This window comes from Salvia hispanica, chromosome 2 (assembly GCF_029641045.1).
Source record: "Salvia hispanica isolate PSC_SH4W2 chromosome 2, Shi_PSC_v1, whole genome shotgun sequence".
NCBI lineage: Eukaryota > Viridiplantae > Streptophyta > Magnoliopsida > Lamiales > Lamiaceae > Salvia > Salvia hispanica.
In genome coordinates, this window is record NC_142693.1 from 57,508,996 (window position 1) to 57,527,039 (window position 18,044).

The following is an 18,044-nucleotide window of genomic DNA, read 5'->3' on the forward strand; positions in this document are numbered from 1 at the left end:
CACCTCACTGGCCAGATGAGCAGCACCCACGCCATGAGGATGGGCCAGATGACAACGTCCATGCTCTTCTTGAGGAGGCAGTTCCTCTCGATGAGTAATACGAGGGGGTTGGTTGTCCACTAAGTGAAGAGATGGCCAGAGAACACTACCAGAACAACTAACATCCACCAAAAGTTTGGTTGGTATGAATAATTGTCCTTAACAACACAATGATCAAAATGCCATTTAAGATAAACACAATCTGTAACTGTAAATATTTATACATATGTTATGAGACACAAAGATGAATGGATATTATCAATAGCCGTGCCTATGGATTGATATTCACAAACCTTATTTTGGAGATTGAATGTGAATTTCTGATGTTAGTTGAAATGGTTTTGGTTGTCACCATCTTCAACTCATCCAGATCAGATAATGACCGAACCTCTTTGGGGAGGGTATACAGATAAGGACAATTGTAGATTTCAATTTTTTCAAGACGATCCAGTGCGCCTTCTTCAATTTGTAGATTTCTCAGGTTCCATAACTCTTTGATGCACAAGACTTCGAGAGAGGGAAAATTGTTATTTAAGATCCCCATTTGTTGACCTGTATATGCATTCAACAATTTGAGGTACTCTAAGTCAGGTAGCTTCCCAAGCAGTGGCATGGGATCTTCATTGGGACAACTATTAGCCAACGGCAAGTAAGTTAGTTCAAAAGGGAAACTATTTGGCAACCTATCAAGGCGTCCATCCAATTTGAGTATTTTGACACGTTCTAGAGTACCAAGCTCATCAAAACAAGGCATGCTTCTAAAACGGTACCCTCTTAAGATGAGGTGGCGAACATATTCCAAGTCGGACAATAGCACAAAGAACTTGCTCACACGTGTGTTTCCATCCAAATCATGTACACCCAATTTGTCCAGCGATGCCAACATTTTCAAGCCTAAGAGCTCATCATATATCAGATCATCAAGTGAGACCGAGGATAAGGTCTTCAGCCGTTGTAGCACATCTATCGTGAAAGGCTTCTCGGAAATAACATTATTTTCAAGAACCTCAAGCTTTTTCAAGCACCCCACCGATGATGGGAGCTCTTTTATGTAATTATTTCTCAAACCCAAGTATCTTTATTTCGTCAATGTGCCGATCACTTCAGGTAAAATCTTCAATCCAAAATCTTCAAAGTCAAGTATCTTGAGTTTTTCAAGCCTTTCCAATAGGATGGACTAGCATTGAAATAACCACCTCCATGGAAGAAGAGAGAAGCAAGATATTTATCTTGATTCGTTGAGCAGTTGAAATTGTCTCTGCTACAAATGATCACACGGTGACGTGGATTTCCGTTGAGTCGAGTACTTCCAAGGATCTCAAAACCTATTCCCTCCTCTGCTTTTTTAATGGACAATCTGTGTAGTATTAGATTCATGCGACACCGTGTGCAGTTGTCATTGACTTCATCAATAACAGATTCATCAACTAACCATCTATATATGAATCACTATCATCCAATCCTTCTGTTGCATACCAAATATGCGTTCACTTATTTTCCCTCAAAGTTGTATTTTCCTTAAACAATGCCAGATACATGAAACACGGCAGCAATTTGGGATCCAATTTTTGATAATACGGTTCCAATAACTCTAATGTTGAACCAAATCAACAGACTCAAGAAGTTGTTCCCAATCAGTTACAGTAGAGGCTTTCTTTTGAGCTAGCTGATTTACAACCTCTTTAATAGCTAATGGCAGACCACCACATTTTCTCAACATTAGTTTTCCTTGGTACTCCAACTCTCTTGGGAATTTATGCTCATTCCTCAATTTATTCCCACTGTTTATTGTTTTATAAAACAATTGCCAGCTCAGAATGGAATCCAAAGGTTCCATGTTATAAACAACATGGGGTTTGTAGTTTAGAAATCGATGCATCATGTGACTCGTGACCACCAATTTACTTCCGTCGGATACTTACATGAGAACAAACACAAAAGGAACAATCAGAAGGGAAATTTTAATTGTTACATGATGCCACCACATAGAACTAAATTTCTGTAGAACACTACTCCCTCCGTTCCATAGTAATAGACACATTTCCTTTTGCGCACTCGTTTTGAAAAAATAATTATAAATAGTTCAAATCAAGAAAAAGTAAAGTAAGAGAGAGAATATTGTAGATAACACTCTTCTCTGTATTATTCTTTCTCTTACTTTACTCTCTCTCCACTTAACTATTTATTAACATTTTTTCAAAACGAGTGCAGAAAATGAAATGCTTCTTTTATTGTGGAACGGAGGGAGTACTAATTAGTACTTGTAATTTATTAAAAATTTGAGAAAAATCATGGCAATTTTCTTAATAAAGAAATAGCGCAATATTCATAATTATGTTGAAATCTAAGTTACCGTAACTAGATTAATAATGTACATGGCCATCAAAAGCATTTACATACCTTCTTTTTGAAGAGCTTTCCAGATAGGTCTGAAGTATATTTGTTTGGGCAAGTCGTTGAAAACTATTAAATGTGGCAGTCCTTGCAGGTGCTTGTGAAGCATATATAGGAGGGTTTGGTTGTCTATTTCCTCCAATGATGAAAATGTATGAAGACTCTCACCATCCACTGCTACTTGCACTTGTAGAAGTAGTTTGATAATTATCTCTTTAAGAGTTAAGACATTAGAAACACATACCCAAGCACGATACCTGAATCGCTTAACGACGTCTGCATGGTTGTATATCTCTCTAGCAAGAGTCGTCTTTCCAATGCCAGACATGCCTTTGATAAGAAGCAACGGACGATATTTTTGGGTGTAAAAAATCATTGTGCGGAGCACCATTTCAATGTGTTTGTCCAAGCCTACCACCACATTATCTTCATCAACATTTTCTGAGTTGGACTCCGCCCCATCAACTCCCAGTTTAAGCATTCGCATTTTGATCTCTCCAATCCACATTGCCATGAAATACAATTCAGAAGTCTTGTCATTCTTGTAGAGGTCGAGGGCATCGTGAGCCATGTGGACTAGATCAGATACCAAAAAGCTGAGTCTTCGTCCTTCTCCAAATTTCTTATCCCTCACTATATCCACAATATCTCCAATTTCATTAATTATACTTTTGATATGTGCAAACGTTAACATTCTTTTAGTCCAGTTATTCTCTAGACATTTTTCCAGCTTTTGTATCATCGATAGAATGACTGCCTCTGCCATGTTTCTGCTTGCTTATTAGGAGGTATATAGGCAAACTGCACTCGTACCTAAAAAAATAACAACGACCTAGGTATAAATTAGATAAATTAATATGCTATAGAAAAACTGATTTTGAATTGAACATCATAATTTATGTTAATGTGTAAACAATTCAAATCTAAGGAGATGAAATTACTGTTTTGAAATTTTCTTGTCGGAGTGTGATTTGATCTGACGACTGTGATATCTTTCAAACTCAAAGCAAAGTTAAACACGACCCATGCATGAAAAGGCTAAAATTTTTCATGACAAAGTTGACGTTTATATTATGATATTTTTGTATCCAGAAAAACCATATAATAATTTTTGTGATTATAAATTTCCTGAAAAACCATGTATCTAATCACTTTGCATCCTACTTTTCACGATTCTTTCATTTAAAACATAATATTTAGACAACAAAACCCAATTAAATTGATACATGATCCCCTTCTGAACAATGGGTCATCGGATGTGCTTTGTGTAAGTTTTAATTTCACAAAAAGGAAGTAAGTAACACCAGTATTTCTCAGAAAATAGTTGTTATAATGAAAACTAAAAATTGTATCGACCTCATGTCCTCATTAGTTCCAATTAAATACTCCAAAAAGTTAAAGATGACCCTAACTAAAATTTTAAAAAATTACCAACGGGTTGTAGAGTAGTTGACAGCGCAGAGTTGTGGTGCTGGGAGACTTTCGGCCTTAATCTGCAAGCCCGATTGAACACATGTGGTTAAACAAAAAATAAAATAAAATAAATTTTTTTTATGTATCATTCATAATTATATTGAAAAAAATATACTTCCTCCGTCTCATTTAAGATGACACGTTTTCCTTTTTAGTTTGTCCCAACTAAGATGACACATTTCATTTCTTGGAAACTTTCTCTCTCCAATTAATATACCCAACCACTTTTTTCCACTCCTACTAAAATATTCATCTTTCTTTCTCTCTCTATTTTAATACATACACCCACTTTTTCTCTCTCCAATTAAACACATTAATCAATAACTCCTAAAATCCCATACTGGCCAAGGAATGTGTCATCTTACCGGGGACGGAGGGAGTAGTACATTAACAAAATGAAAGCTTTAATAGAGTAAGTTTTAGTGCTCCTGTAGAAATAACAAATGCACGCTGGATTTAATTTGAAGGTAAAACTGATATTCAAGAATACTGGAACAAATCATTCATCTTTATTCCACCATTAAAATCAAGATAATAAAATAAAAACTTTATCACACATTCCTTCGTTTATCATAGAAGAAAAATTTTCCATTTGGACATCCCACCGTAGTCATTTCCATTTTAATACTCTAGTAGGAGGAATAAGTAAAACTTTTTATTTCCTACACTTTATTTCCTACTTTGTTCTCTCAAACTTTATTATATGTCATTTTAACATAATAAATATTCTTTTTCTTAATTTTTGTGTTAGAAAAGATATGCTTCAACTAAGATGGAACAAAGGAAATAATTATTTTAACTTATTGAGAGAGAGACAAAGAAATAGCCATAAGAAAACATATATTTGTGAAAAATAATCAGTCAAAATAAACATTTATAACAAAAAATAACATTTAAAGAAATTAAAAACCATAATACGTCCACTCCAATAATCGATTATTAAATAGTACTCCTATTAAAGTTAAAATTAAAATCTTGGAAGTAACCCATATATCTATACATATATAAAAGGCGAGTTTTGGTCTTAATTAAATTTTTACAAATTACGTGTATGATTGTCTATTATTAAAGTTCGTTTTGCATCCAAAATTCGCTCAGATCAGTTTATGCACTCTATTTTTTTCATGATTGTGTTAATATATTTGTTGTTGCTAAGGATTATGATCTTATGTCTTTTGATATATATTTATACATTAGTAAATGCCTCTTCTTTTTGGTTGTGAATCACTCGCGATTATTACTTTGAATGAAATATTTGATGGAAAAGAATGCAAAATGAGATAAGGAAAATGCGACAGTATGTCAAATTGTCTGTTTGCTTACTTTTTTCCTAAGCAAACTTTATGTTAAAGAGTATCTATTTTCATTTTAGGTGAGTGAATATAAGTCAGTTTCTTTTAGAATTAATGAAGTTATTCCATCGTATGGTGAAAGATTGAAAATGACCAAGAGATTACCTCCCCTACTCATCTACTACAATTTCAAATTAGTATTTTAAAGATTTGGTGTCTTCTTGGAAAAGTAGTGACAATCATTATCATTTATTTTTTATTATAGAAAATATTTTACAAAATATTTTTTTTTTCATTCCTTTTATTTTAGGTTAGTGAATGTAGATTTCTCCAAAATATTTTTTTTGTGCTTAGCATATTTCTGACTCTTTAGTAATGTTATCATTTATTTTGCACCACTTTATGCACCTTAATAATCAATCATCCCTTTTGAATGGGAGTAGTCTGTGTTTATAAAATTTATGAATGTATTTATTATAACTTTTTTTTTATCATGCATGGTAATCATAGTAATTAGTGTTTTTAAGTTATTTTAATTGACTAAATTTGTACATTTGTAGCATTTTATAATTTATCGTTCTTTTTATGTATTGATTTTTTATTTACTAATTTATAATTTTGTTTAGGATTAAATCAAATATAAAAAATTAAATGTTAGTAGTATTTATTATTTAACATGAAATTTATTTAATTTTAATATTCATCTAAATTAAATTTTAGTACTAATATTAATAATTTAATTTGTAATTTATAAATATTAAGTTTAATACAATTTTATTTGTGATTTACAAACTCTATATAGTTTAATCTTTCACTATCATTTGAATTGTTATTATATAAGTAGTATATTTTTATATTTTTAAATCTTATATAATTATATTGTTTCTCATTATAATAATCAATTAACAATTTAAAATCGTATGACGAAAAATTATTCTTTCGTGCATTGCACGTGGATTAACACTAGTTGCGAAATAAACATCAAGATTGAAATGATTTGGGGCTTATTAAAATAATATGCAGGAATAAATACCCTTGGTTTTGTGAATTTTCTTCTTATCTTTGGATCGTTTTGGTTGACTTTCCGGTTCAATCCTCCCTCAATGGATTTCAAACTACAAATTCATAAAGCTATATATACAGTCATATTCGAAAAGAAAAAAATATGAAAAAATGACAGAATATTATCTCAATCATAGGATAAAATGGATTTTGAAAATCAACTTTCTGATAAAATCTCTATAGGAACATGAATTAAATTTATATAACAGGAAAATAGTGGTAATGGAGTACCTTTTTATCGCAGTATTGTTGACGATCTTGGGTCGGCTGATGATTAATTCAATCCTCGGCAGGCTCAAACTTAAGTATATGAACGATGAAGTTAGCTTTCATTTAATGAGTTTGTTTCTCTTTGAGATTTGTGTGTTTTATTCACAATATTCTTAATCTGTTTAATTTTCAAGATGGGCCAGTATTGATAATAATGTTGTACTCCACTTACTAACATACAATTATGATTTCATTGTAAAGTTAAAGTTAAAGTTAAAGTTAAAGTTAAAGTTAAAATATTAATAAATGGAGTACTCCCTCCGTTGCTTAGTAATAGAGTCATTTTCCCATTTTGGTACGTTCTATAGTAGTAGAGTCATTTCCTTTTTTAGTAAAAGTCAACACATTTTTCCACACCTACTTTACTCTCTCTTATTTTATTCCCTCTACATCTCTCTACCTTTTTCATTTCCTACTTTATTCTTCATTTACTTAACTCACATAACACAACTTTTTCTTAATCTCCGTGTCGAAAAGAAATGCTTCCACTACTATGGAACGGAGGGAGTACTACTTAATTATGTCCTTATTTGCAATCTGTCATCGATGTTATTTTCCGTGATTGAATAAAAGATTTGGAGGATTTGATGTCGATATTTGTTAGGTGTATTGTATGATTTGAATCATATTACTGCTATTTGTGTTTGCGAATGGAGGCTGAAATGTGGCGTATTTAGAGCATCTCCAATGCAAATAGGTCAGCCATAGGCCAGCCACTCTCTCTGCCTGCCACGTCAGCAGCACTAAAAATCCACCTGCCACATCAGATTTAGGCCAACCGCAATAAAAATAATTCAAAATATACTACATTTACGGAATTAAAATTACGATTAAATTATCGAATTAAATTTACGAGACATGTACGGGAAAATTCATTAATTTTATTTAAATAAAAAAAATTACATAATAAAAAAAAATCTGGGCTTCCACACACGAGCCACCGCCCCACTCTACTCCTCACTAATTTATTAAAAAAATACATTAAAAATTGTTAGTATGCTATGAATCCGTTATAGTTTGCCGCTAGCCGAACGGGGGTCTCGCTGGGGGGCGACGCCCCCTTGCCATGGGGGTCCGAGGACGCGGAGAGGCCCCCGGCCCGACGGTATGACATGTTTCTGTTTTAGGTCTTAATTTTATATTGGGCTAGTTGTTGTTGTCCATCGCTAGATGTTGCTCTTGTACAGAAATTTAGAGATAGAGAAAATCGTGTTTTTATATAGTTTTTCAAAAATTAAAAAAAATATTAAAAAAAAAAAAATTTAAAATAGCGTTGGCCGATCGGCACGCCACAATGACGGCCAGCGCATCGGCCAGCACCACGTGATCGGCTAGCCCACGCTACTTTTTTCGCCGATTTCGGGCTGGCCTGCTGCAATGGTTCGGCTAGTCGACCGGCTAGCGACGAGAATCGGCTAGCCGGTTGGCTAGCCGGCATTGGAGATGCTCTTGATAGTTAATCTAGAATGAGGGAGACCTATTAACAACCCACACAATCTCATTCAACAATCAATCTTTAGTCATTAAAATTTTGCCAAAGAATACAAGGACAGTATTACCAAATACAATCACAAACATCATGATACTCACTCAAATAATTTGAGCCTGTAATCAAATCAAACAATACACCACAATGCTTTTCTAGTTTCCACCAGCCAAATTTTGGTGCTAGCTTTGATTGATGAAGAAATGATACAAACAACTAAAATAAGATATCATTGCAAAACAACGATAGAGGTTACGGTATACTGGCTTTGTTCGATGGACAAGAATCAAGCTCAAGATGTCATGAAGAAGCAAATGGTACCTTCGCATTTCAGTGATTCTTCTGCTCTCAAGAAACTTGGAAACGAGAATGATAAACCACGATGTATCCTGTAGGTGATTTTGTCCATGAGCTTGTTTCTCAGCTTCAAATCAGGTGAATATTCTGATTTTCAATCCAAAAACAGAGAGAAGATCTATTAATTTTAAAAAGCCAAAAGAAATCTGATGCGAACCCAACCGACACGCATCATGCATCGAGCCCGCTCAAGGACGTACACCAAAAGAGGACGAGGAAGATGAGTAGGAAGATGCTAGAGTCCTTAGGCCTGTTCATAACAAGATTAAGACTCGAAGAGGAGGCCCAAAAGGAAGACCCGGGTGTCTCGAGAGCAATACACCAAATTCGGCTCGACCCCATACCAAATCGGAACTGGGGGTCTGTTCAAACGCCAATCGGCCTACTGAGACGATGTCCAAATTCTGATCCAAGACCACCATCATCTTCATCGTCGAAATACCTTCGCGTGGGTACCTCACACGCCCCAAACGGAGTTCGGATGAGAGAGATATGGCCGTTTGACGAAAGTCGCGCAGAGCTGCTGAGGAACTAACCGTGGCCGGGCGAAAACCGCCCGGCCGGGCAAGATAAACGCCCGGCGACAGAAGAAACGCCCGGGCAAGGTCCCAAAACGCCCGGGAAAGGTCCCAAAATGCCTGGGCGGGCGTTTTGGAGGAAAATGTCGTTTTTTGAAGCTTTAGAAGACTATTTTCCCTATTACTTTTGTTTTAGTATAAATACTCTTTTTAGGGTTTTCATTCTCAGCTTTTGAATATTTGTAAGAGACTATTTTTCCATATTTGAGAGCTCACCTTCTTCATCTTTTGAAGACTTATCAAATTCCTTCGGGTTGCATTCGATCTTTTGCCGGGCTAAGGTTGATTGTAAAGGTATGCTTGCTAGTTCTTGTGTTGCTAGTTTGTGGAGCCATTAGGTGTTTGTATGTGAAAGTGCCTTTGGGATTTCTTTCTTGTTCTTCACCTAAATCATAACACTAATCCATCATCTATCCTTTTATCCATTTTTCTTGTTCCATTTCTTGGTTTATCTTGTTTATTTGTTGGGTTTATTTACAAGAATAAGTTCAGGGCAAATTCATGAGTCTTCAATCTAGAAGATTCACATTAAAATCTTTGCTTAAAGTTTAACCAACACAGGAACATTCAATTTTGTGAGAAAGAGAGAAGTTGGAAGCACTAGCTAGACTCTTCTCGCCCAACTCACTCAATCGTTGAAATTTGCCATAAATCACTGCTGAGAGTTCTCCAAAAATTGCAGGAAATGGTACTAATTATTTTGCCATGATCTATCTGCAAATCCTTTTCCAAAATTAAACCACCAATCGGCCTTTATTTCCAACTATTTGAGAATCAATTACCACACTCTCCCCTCACAAATCAATTTCACCCCACACGTTACCAATACTTTAATTACTTTTTTTCTTTAACTCTTTCTTACTAAACTAATTTTGCATTAAAACCGTGCCGAATCCAACGTGCATATTCTTTTGAGAAATACTAATTAGTGCTTGTAATTTACTCCTATTAAAAATTTGATAAAATTCATACTCGTGAGGAGTGTTTGTTTGGCAATTTGCTTAATTTAGACCTAGCGCAATATTTATTGTTATGTTGAAATCTAATTTACCGTGACTAAATTAGTAACGTACTAATAAGACACATGACCATCATATGCATTAACATACGTACTATGTTTTTCAAGAGCTTTGTAGATAGGTCTGAAGTGTATTTGTTTGGGCAAGTCGTCGATAACTATGAAATATGGCAGTCCTTGCAGTCCTTTCAGGTGCTGGTGAAGCATATCTAGGAGGCTTCGGTCGTCCATTTCCTCCAAGCACAAAGATTCTCACCATCCACATTCACTACTACATGTCGCAGTAGTTTGATAACTATCTCTTTAATTGTTAAGACATTAGAAACACACACCCAAGCACGATACTTGAATCGATCAATGACATCCGCATGGTTGTATATCTCTCTAGCAAGAGTCTGTCTTTCCAATGCCAGACATGCCTTTGATAACAACCAATGAAGGATATTGGTTCGTATGAAAAATCATTGTTCAAGCACCATTTCAATGTGTTTGTCCAAACCTACCACCACATGATCTTCATCAACATTTTTTGAGTTGGACTCTGTCTCCGCCACATCAGCTCCCAGTTTAAGCATCCGCATTTTGATCTCTCCAATCCAACTTTGGATAGACTTCAAATCATCAGTTGTGTCATATGTGTAGAGGTGGAGGGCATAGACATCGTGAGCCATGTGGACCAGGTCAGATACCAAATAGTTGAGTCTTCTTTCTGAAAGGAAATGGGCTAGAATTAGATTAATATGGATTAAGTAATTATAGTTGGGCTATAATTATAATAGTCCATAAGCCCAACAATCATGAAACCCTAGTGACTCTTCATCTATATAATGGTTATTTATTCTCCATTGTGGGGCATCAGAAATAGCTTAACATTAGAGAGAAAATACGTAAAGCTTTGTAGAGAGAATTCCTAGCATTCTTCTACGGAGCAATTGTACCAGGATAGTTCCTGCATCGGATTGGATTGCACGTGGACTTCGATAGTAGTGGATTCAACTTGCAGGATTCAATCGCAGAAGAAAACAACACAACAAGTAAGATTTAGTTCCGTTGTGTTTTACATGCTCAACTTGCAATATGATTATGAATCTAGATCTGTTATTCTTGTATGCGATTTCCGCTGCGCTCATTAGATGAATACAAGAATTACCAACAGTGGTATCAGAGCCCGGGGCTTGATTCATAATTGTTTTGTGATTTGATTATATGTGGACGATTTCAGAAATCAAACTCTTTAACTTGGTTTAATAATTTTTCGACAAAACTGAAATTGGATTTCAAAATAAGAAATTAGATTTCAAGCTTCAACTTTTTGAAAATTGTTTGAAAATTGGAATCAGATTTCCACAATTTTATGTTAAAGGAGAACTGAGTTTTATTTTTCATTGAAAACTATTTTATTAGAAACAAAGTTTTCAAACTTCTTTCGACATGTTTCGTATCTTTGAAACTGGAATTGGATTCCAAGCAAACTTTGAGAATTGAAAAATTGTTCAATTTTTGAAATTAAAGTTGAGAGTAAAAATGGTTTTGGAACCCAAAATTACCAAACGACTGGAAATTGAAATTGAATTTCAATTCAGTCATTTTAGAGTGGTTTTGGAAACCAAAACTGACCATAGCCACGACACAACAAAACTTGGATTTGAAATTCAATCAATTGAAATTTGATTTCAATTGTATATACAACATCGAGGCGAACATGGACAAATTAATGAAGTTGGGGCGGCAGACATTCAACGAAAGCAAAGAAAAACGGAAGAAGAGCGACGCTCACGGCGGCCTTCTCCCTCTCATGCTATCCGCCGCGTGTATCTGCTGGAAGTTGTCGACCGGCGGCAGGTCGGTATGGTGGGGTAAAAGCTGTGGCGGCGGCGTGAAGGCAGCACCATGGAAGGGGCGACTGTTCCTTTCGCGGAACCCTGGCGGGCCTTGAAGATCCGGGTCGGATCCGATCGTGGTTTTGGGTTACGGCAGTTGGGCTGCAATTTGAATGGGATGCCACGTTTTAGGCTTCAATTCAAGTAAAAATGTAACCACAATGGGCCAAAGTAGCTAGGCTACCGTTGTCTAAAAATTGAGGTGGTTTTGGTCACTGTAAAGTTCATTATTAATTTAGAATTAATAATATTAATCAAGCAAATAAATTATTTACTATCATTATTTTGAATAATAATAGTAAATGTGTTTTTAATATTATTTTAGAATTAATATTAAATATCTGTTAATATTAATTTGGAATTGATGCAGACTGGATGATAAATTTATTAATTGGATTAGTGAGCAAGAATTTGTTAATATTATTATTTTTTGGAATAATAAATAATATATGTGCTTGATGATTATTTGGAGTTATTACTCGATTTACAAATTTATTAATTTAGAATTAATATAGATTGGATTAATTTCGTTAATTGGATTAACAAAGTGCGATATAGTTATCATTTTGGAAATGATAATATATACTCCATAAAATATAAATTTGGAATTAATATTAAATTTACAATTATATTGATTCGGAATTGATATAATTGTTAAGTCCACATTTAATTAGAAAATAAAATTTGATTTTATTTGTTGAGCATTATTCGATATTCTATGTGATAAGCATGCTATTTGATTTTTATGCTTATTTATTGAACTATAGTAGTTAGAGACCGTTTTATTGTCTGGGTAGGCGGCGCCCAGTATGTGCAGTCCGTGTTATACTATGTCTGGGTAGGCGGCGCCCAGTATTTGTAGTCCGTGTTATACTATGTCTGGGTAGGCGGCGCCCAGTAATTGTTTGATATTTAATATTGGATATTATATTCACATAACTAGTATCACACTTTTTCCCCATAAAATATAAGTCTTGTTTTGAAACAAACGCGTCGTCCATCATAATTGTCTGATGTTCCTAACCTTTTCGACCACGAGTTTTATGCCCTCGCGTTTACTCTAAATCCACAAGGTTTAGGCTCATTCATAGATGCATGGTTGGCATCGTGTGATGGGGTTGACTTGCTTAAATTATTTTGTGTAGCCCTCGCAACCAAAATAATTTATGGACGTATATTAATTAGATTAATAAACCAAGAATTGTAAAATTGTTGTTTCAATTAGCTTGGAGGCCTACCTAGTGATATTATTGTAGTCATCAGCCCTCGCAGAGGCTACAACTATATAGACTTGGATCTTGGACCACTAAAATTTATATTTGATATAAATTCGTATTTTATGTTTGGGGGCATAATATATGTTAAAATTAGTGGGAGCTAATCAATACAATAAACCCTTGTTTGATTAGTGATGCGAATGTGATATTTGTATGCTTTTCTAATTTGCTTTTCATTTTATTTTCTGTTCAGATAATATGTCAAACTTATCTTATGAGTGTATGATGGAAACAAACAAATTGACTAGGTCAAATTTCACGGAGTGGCAGAGAGACTGCCCAAAACTCAAGGCACAAGGTGCAATGAGTGGGAGCTCAGCTATGTTTGTCATTGAGATAAATATGTCTATGAATAACTCACAATCCTGGGTATTGGATACCGCTTGTGGTTCACACATTTGTAATAATGTGGAAGGTCTAATAGACAACAGGAAAGTGAGGCCTGGGGAAGTAGACCTACGTGTTGGAAATGGAGCAAGAGTTGCTGCCGAACGCGTGGGAACTTATAGATTAGATCTTCCCTCAGGACATAGACTAGATTTACATAATTGTTATTTTGTTCCAGTTATTTCAAAGAATATTATTTCCATTCCGATGTTGGACATCGAGGGTTTTTCCTTCTATTTTGCAAACAGCAGATGCTCGTTTTCTAAGAATGGATTGTTTTATGGAAATGCCTCGTTAGAGAATGGATTATATATGCTTGAATGCAAACGGAATATTCTCAATGTGCAAAATAAAAGACTTAAGCTATGTAATACGGATAATGCTACTTATCTTTGGCATTGTAGACTTGGTCATATCAATGAGAAAAGGATAGCGAGATTGAGAAAGTTAGACTATCTAAATTCATTTGATTTTGAATCATATGGTGCTTGTGAATTCTGTCTCAAAGGAAAGATGACTAATAAACCACTTTCTGGGAAAGGGGTGCGTGCTGATGATGTGCTAGAGTTGATCCACACAGATGTGTGTGGACCGTTTCCAACTCAAGCAAAAGGTGGTTATTCGTACTTCATTACTTTCACTGATGATTTGACAAGGTATGAATATGTGTATCTTATGAAACTCAAATCTGAGGCCTTTGAGAAATTTAAAGAGTTTAAGTGTGAAGTTGAGAAACAACTTAGGAAAAGTATCAAAAGTCTTCTATCAGATCGAGGAGGGGAATGCTTGAGCCGAGAATTTCTTGATTACTTGAAATCACATGGAATTCAGTCAGACTGGACACCTCCTGGTACACCACAAATGAATGGAGTATTTGAAAGGAGAAATCGAACATTATTAGATATGGTTCGATCCATGATGAGTTTAGCTAGTCTCCCTTTATTTCTCTGGGGTCATGCTTTATTGACTGTTATTTACATTCTGAATAGAGTTCCATCTAAATCAGTTGAGAAAACACCATATAAGTTATGGTATGGCAAAAAGCCTTGTCTTAACTATATGCGGACCTGGGGTTGTCCAGCTTTTGTTAAGAAACAAATGACTGATAAGTTGGAATCTAAAAGTGAGAAGTGTTACTTTGTGGGATACCCTAAACAAACTAGAGGATATGAATTCTACTACCCTGGAGATCACAAGGTGATAATCTCTAGGAATGTGACGTTTCTTGAAGACAATTATGTCCTAAAGGAACAATGTCACAACATTGTAGATCTTGAAGAAATTCAAGAACCACAAGATAACATTGAGGATGAGGTATTGTCAAATGGTTTGAACAATAACTCAGTGGGAGTTTTTGATGATCTATTGGGAGGGGAAATTACTATTAGAGGAGACCTTAGAGGGACTCTCGAAGAACCTCCTCAAGACAATGAGATGCATCAAAGACAAGATGATGCAATAGTTGCATCACCTCCACCTCAAGAAGATCATAGGGATATTCCTGAATCTTCTCACATACAGAATGAACAGCCTGAACCAGAGCAAAACCAACTCAATAGGCCTAGAAGGACTCGTCGTCCACCTGAGAGACTGAATCTGATGGTTGAGAACCAAGATGATGAAGTTGATTTAGATGAAGATGAGCCTAAAACCTATACCGAGGCGGTGTCAGACACCGATCGAGAGAAGTGGCTTGAAGCCTTGATATCTGAAATGGACTCGATGTACTTCAACTTAGTCTGGGAACTAGTTGACTTGCCAGATGGGGTTTACCCTATAGACTGCAAATGGATCTTCAAAAAGAAGAGAGATGCAGATGGCAAAGTACAAACCTACAAGGCTAGGTTAGTGGCAAAGGGTTATAGTCAGCGCGAAGGCATTGACTATGATGAAACCTTTTCGCCAGTTGCTAAGATAAAGTCCATTAGGATATTACTTGCAATTGCTGCATACTACGATTTTGATATTTGGCAAATAGATGTCAAAACCGCATTTCTCAATGGAAAATTAGAAGGCGATGTCTATATGACACAACCTGAAGGTTTTGTATCGAAAGAAAGGCCAAATGCAGTGTGCAAGCTAAAGAAGTCCATTTATGAACTTAAGCAAGCTTCTAGGAGTTGGAATATTTGTTTTGACAGAACAATCAAATCGTTTGGTTTTGTCAGAAGCAAAGAGGATCCATGTGTTTATAGTAAACGTGAAAATGGAAACGTCGTATACCTTATCATATATGTTGATGACATCTTGATTATGGGAAGCGATCATTCCATGATGCAATCCGTGAAAGAGTGGTTGTCTAGATCCTTTATGATGAAGGATCTGGGTGATGCTTCCTATATCCTTGGAATTAAGATCTATCGAGATAGACCAAATAGGATGTTGGGATTATCACAATCCACTTACATAGACAAGTTGTTAAGGCGCTTCTCAATGGAGAATTCTAAGAAAGGTTTTCTTCCTATGGGACATGGCATTGTATTGTCAAAGAAGGATTGTCCTTCTAATGACAAAGAAAGAGAAAACATGAAGAGGATCCCATATGCTTCGGCTATAGGATCTATTATGTATGCCATGGTATCTACTAGGCCAGATGTGGCCTATGCGCTTAGCATGACAGGCAGATTTCAGCAAAATCCTGGTGAGGAACATTGGAAAACTGTTAAGACTATTCTTAAGTACCTTAGAAGGACTAAAGAATATTTCTTAGTCTATGGTGGACAACCAGAGTTATCAGTTACTGGGTATACTGATGCTAGTTTCCAAACAGACCATGACGACTATAAGTCTCAGTCTGGATATGTTTTTATCCTCAATAGTGGAGCAGTGAGTTGGAATAGTTCCAAACAAGGTACAACTGCCGATTCCACCACCGAAGCCGAGTATATTGCTGCATCTGAAGCTGCCAAAGAAGCTGTTGCTTTGTTAGAGTTCGTTAAGGAACTGGGTGTCGTTCCGAGTGCCAGTAGTGCAATACCTTTGTACTGTGACAATACTGGTGCTGTTGCGCAAGCAAAAGAACCTAGAGCTACGAACAGGAACAAGCATGTTCCTAGAAGATATCATCTGATCAGAGAAATAATTGAAAGAGGCGACATAAAATTAGAAAGAGTACCCACTGATGATAATTTAGTTGATCCTTTCACTAAACCGTTATGTATAGCAAAACACAACAAGCACTTTGAGAGCTTAGGTGTTAAGCATGTTGGTAGATGGCTTTGAATCAGTGGGAGTTAAAGTTTTATATGTCTTAGAAACATTTTGTGTTGAGACAATATTACTTGATCACATTCTATGAAAATTTAATTTTCTATGGGTATTGTGCACTTATTGGAATAATCGTTTTAAATGTTTGTCTTTATTGTAAATATTTGTTCCCTTGAATTATAACTGTCGTTAATGGTGTGAGACATTAAAGATATAGTATAATTCTAAAATAGCCCTAACCAATGATCATCAAAATGGGATATTGATGATATGTTATAGGTTAGCATGGGGTTTACATCACATTCTTCGAGAATGTAGTTGTTCTCACAACTATGAGATATCAGATATTCGTGATGGACCCATGGTATACTTTGGAGAGTATTGGTATACCCTACTATTAAACTGTTTTGTTAAGTGTCTACAATTTATTAGTGCATAAAGTATGTAATAGTCCTTAGATCTGAGGTCATTACACATTTTGTTTGTTGAGTGGTGTGCTTTGATCTTGTCCAACGCTTTGCCTCCCAAAGGAGGATTGAGACACGGACCTGTGTTGGGTATATCATAAGATAAATGAAAATGGTAGTTGAGCCAAGAATGAGATTCATTCCTCGATTAGAATTTCGAGAGAACACTCAAATTCTCTATATTACTTGACCATTAAGTCATTGGTCAATGCAAAGATATATTCGATTAAAGTAATTGAATATGATCGAATGGGTCATTTAATAAAGATGAGATAAAGTGATTGAGCTATTTGGATGACACATAGCAAATCTTAGGCTCAATCGGGTGGTTCGTGAATGAAAGGATATTACTATAAACTTTATGTAAAGGCTTGTTTACCGAATTCACGTAAACGTCCTTCATATATCGAGCTACGCTGCCAACGCAGTCTAGGAGTTTTGTGCAGACTTCGATTAGATCGTCGTCGATAATGAGGGCCTAAAGGGTCACACTATAAGTGTATTTTGATCCGCTCAAGGGTACAAAGTTGGAACTGCGTATTATATCTAATGCTAGTCCAAGTGGGAGATTGAAAGAAAATGGGCTAGAATTAGATTAATATGGATTAAGTAATTATAGTTGGGCTATAATTATAATAGTCCATAAGCCCAACAATCATGAAACCCTAGTGACTCTTCATCTATATAATGGTTATTTATTCTCCATTGTGGGGCATCAGAAATAGCGTAACATTAGAGAGAAAATACTTAAAGCTTTGTAGAGAGAATTCCTAGCATTCTTCTACGGAGCAATTGTACCGGGATAGTTCCTGCATCGGATTGGATTGCACGTGGACTTCGATAGTAGTGGATTCAAC

At 35.5% G+C, this 18,044-nt stretch overlaps 2 pseudogenes across 1 annotated transcript; one reads left to right on the forward strand and one right to left on the reverse strand.

Moving 5' to 3' along the window:
• Positions 1 to 210: 210 nt before the first annotated feature.
• LOC125200827 (putative disease resistance protein At1g58390) lies at positions 211 to 6,630 on the reverse strand (annotated as a pseudogene). The gene is made up of 4 exons (XR_016135363.1): positions 6,492 to 6,630; positions 3,865 to 3,926; positions 2,440 to 3,246; positions 211 to 1,956 (listed from the first exon to the last, which is right to left on the reverse strand). The product of XR_016135363.1 is annotated as a putative disease resistance protein At1g58390 (transcript).
• A 9,406-nt stretch (positions 6,631 to 16,036) lies between these two features.
• Positions 16,037 to 16,735, forward strand: LOC148932746 (secreted RxLR effector protein 161 pseudogene; annotated as a pseudogene).
• Positions 16,736 to 18,044: the final 1,309 nt, after the last annotated feature.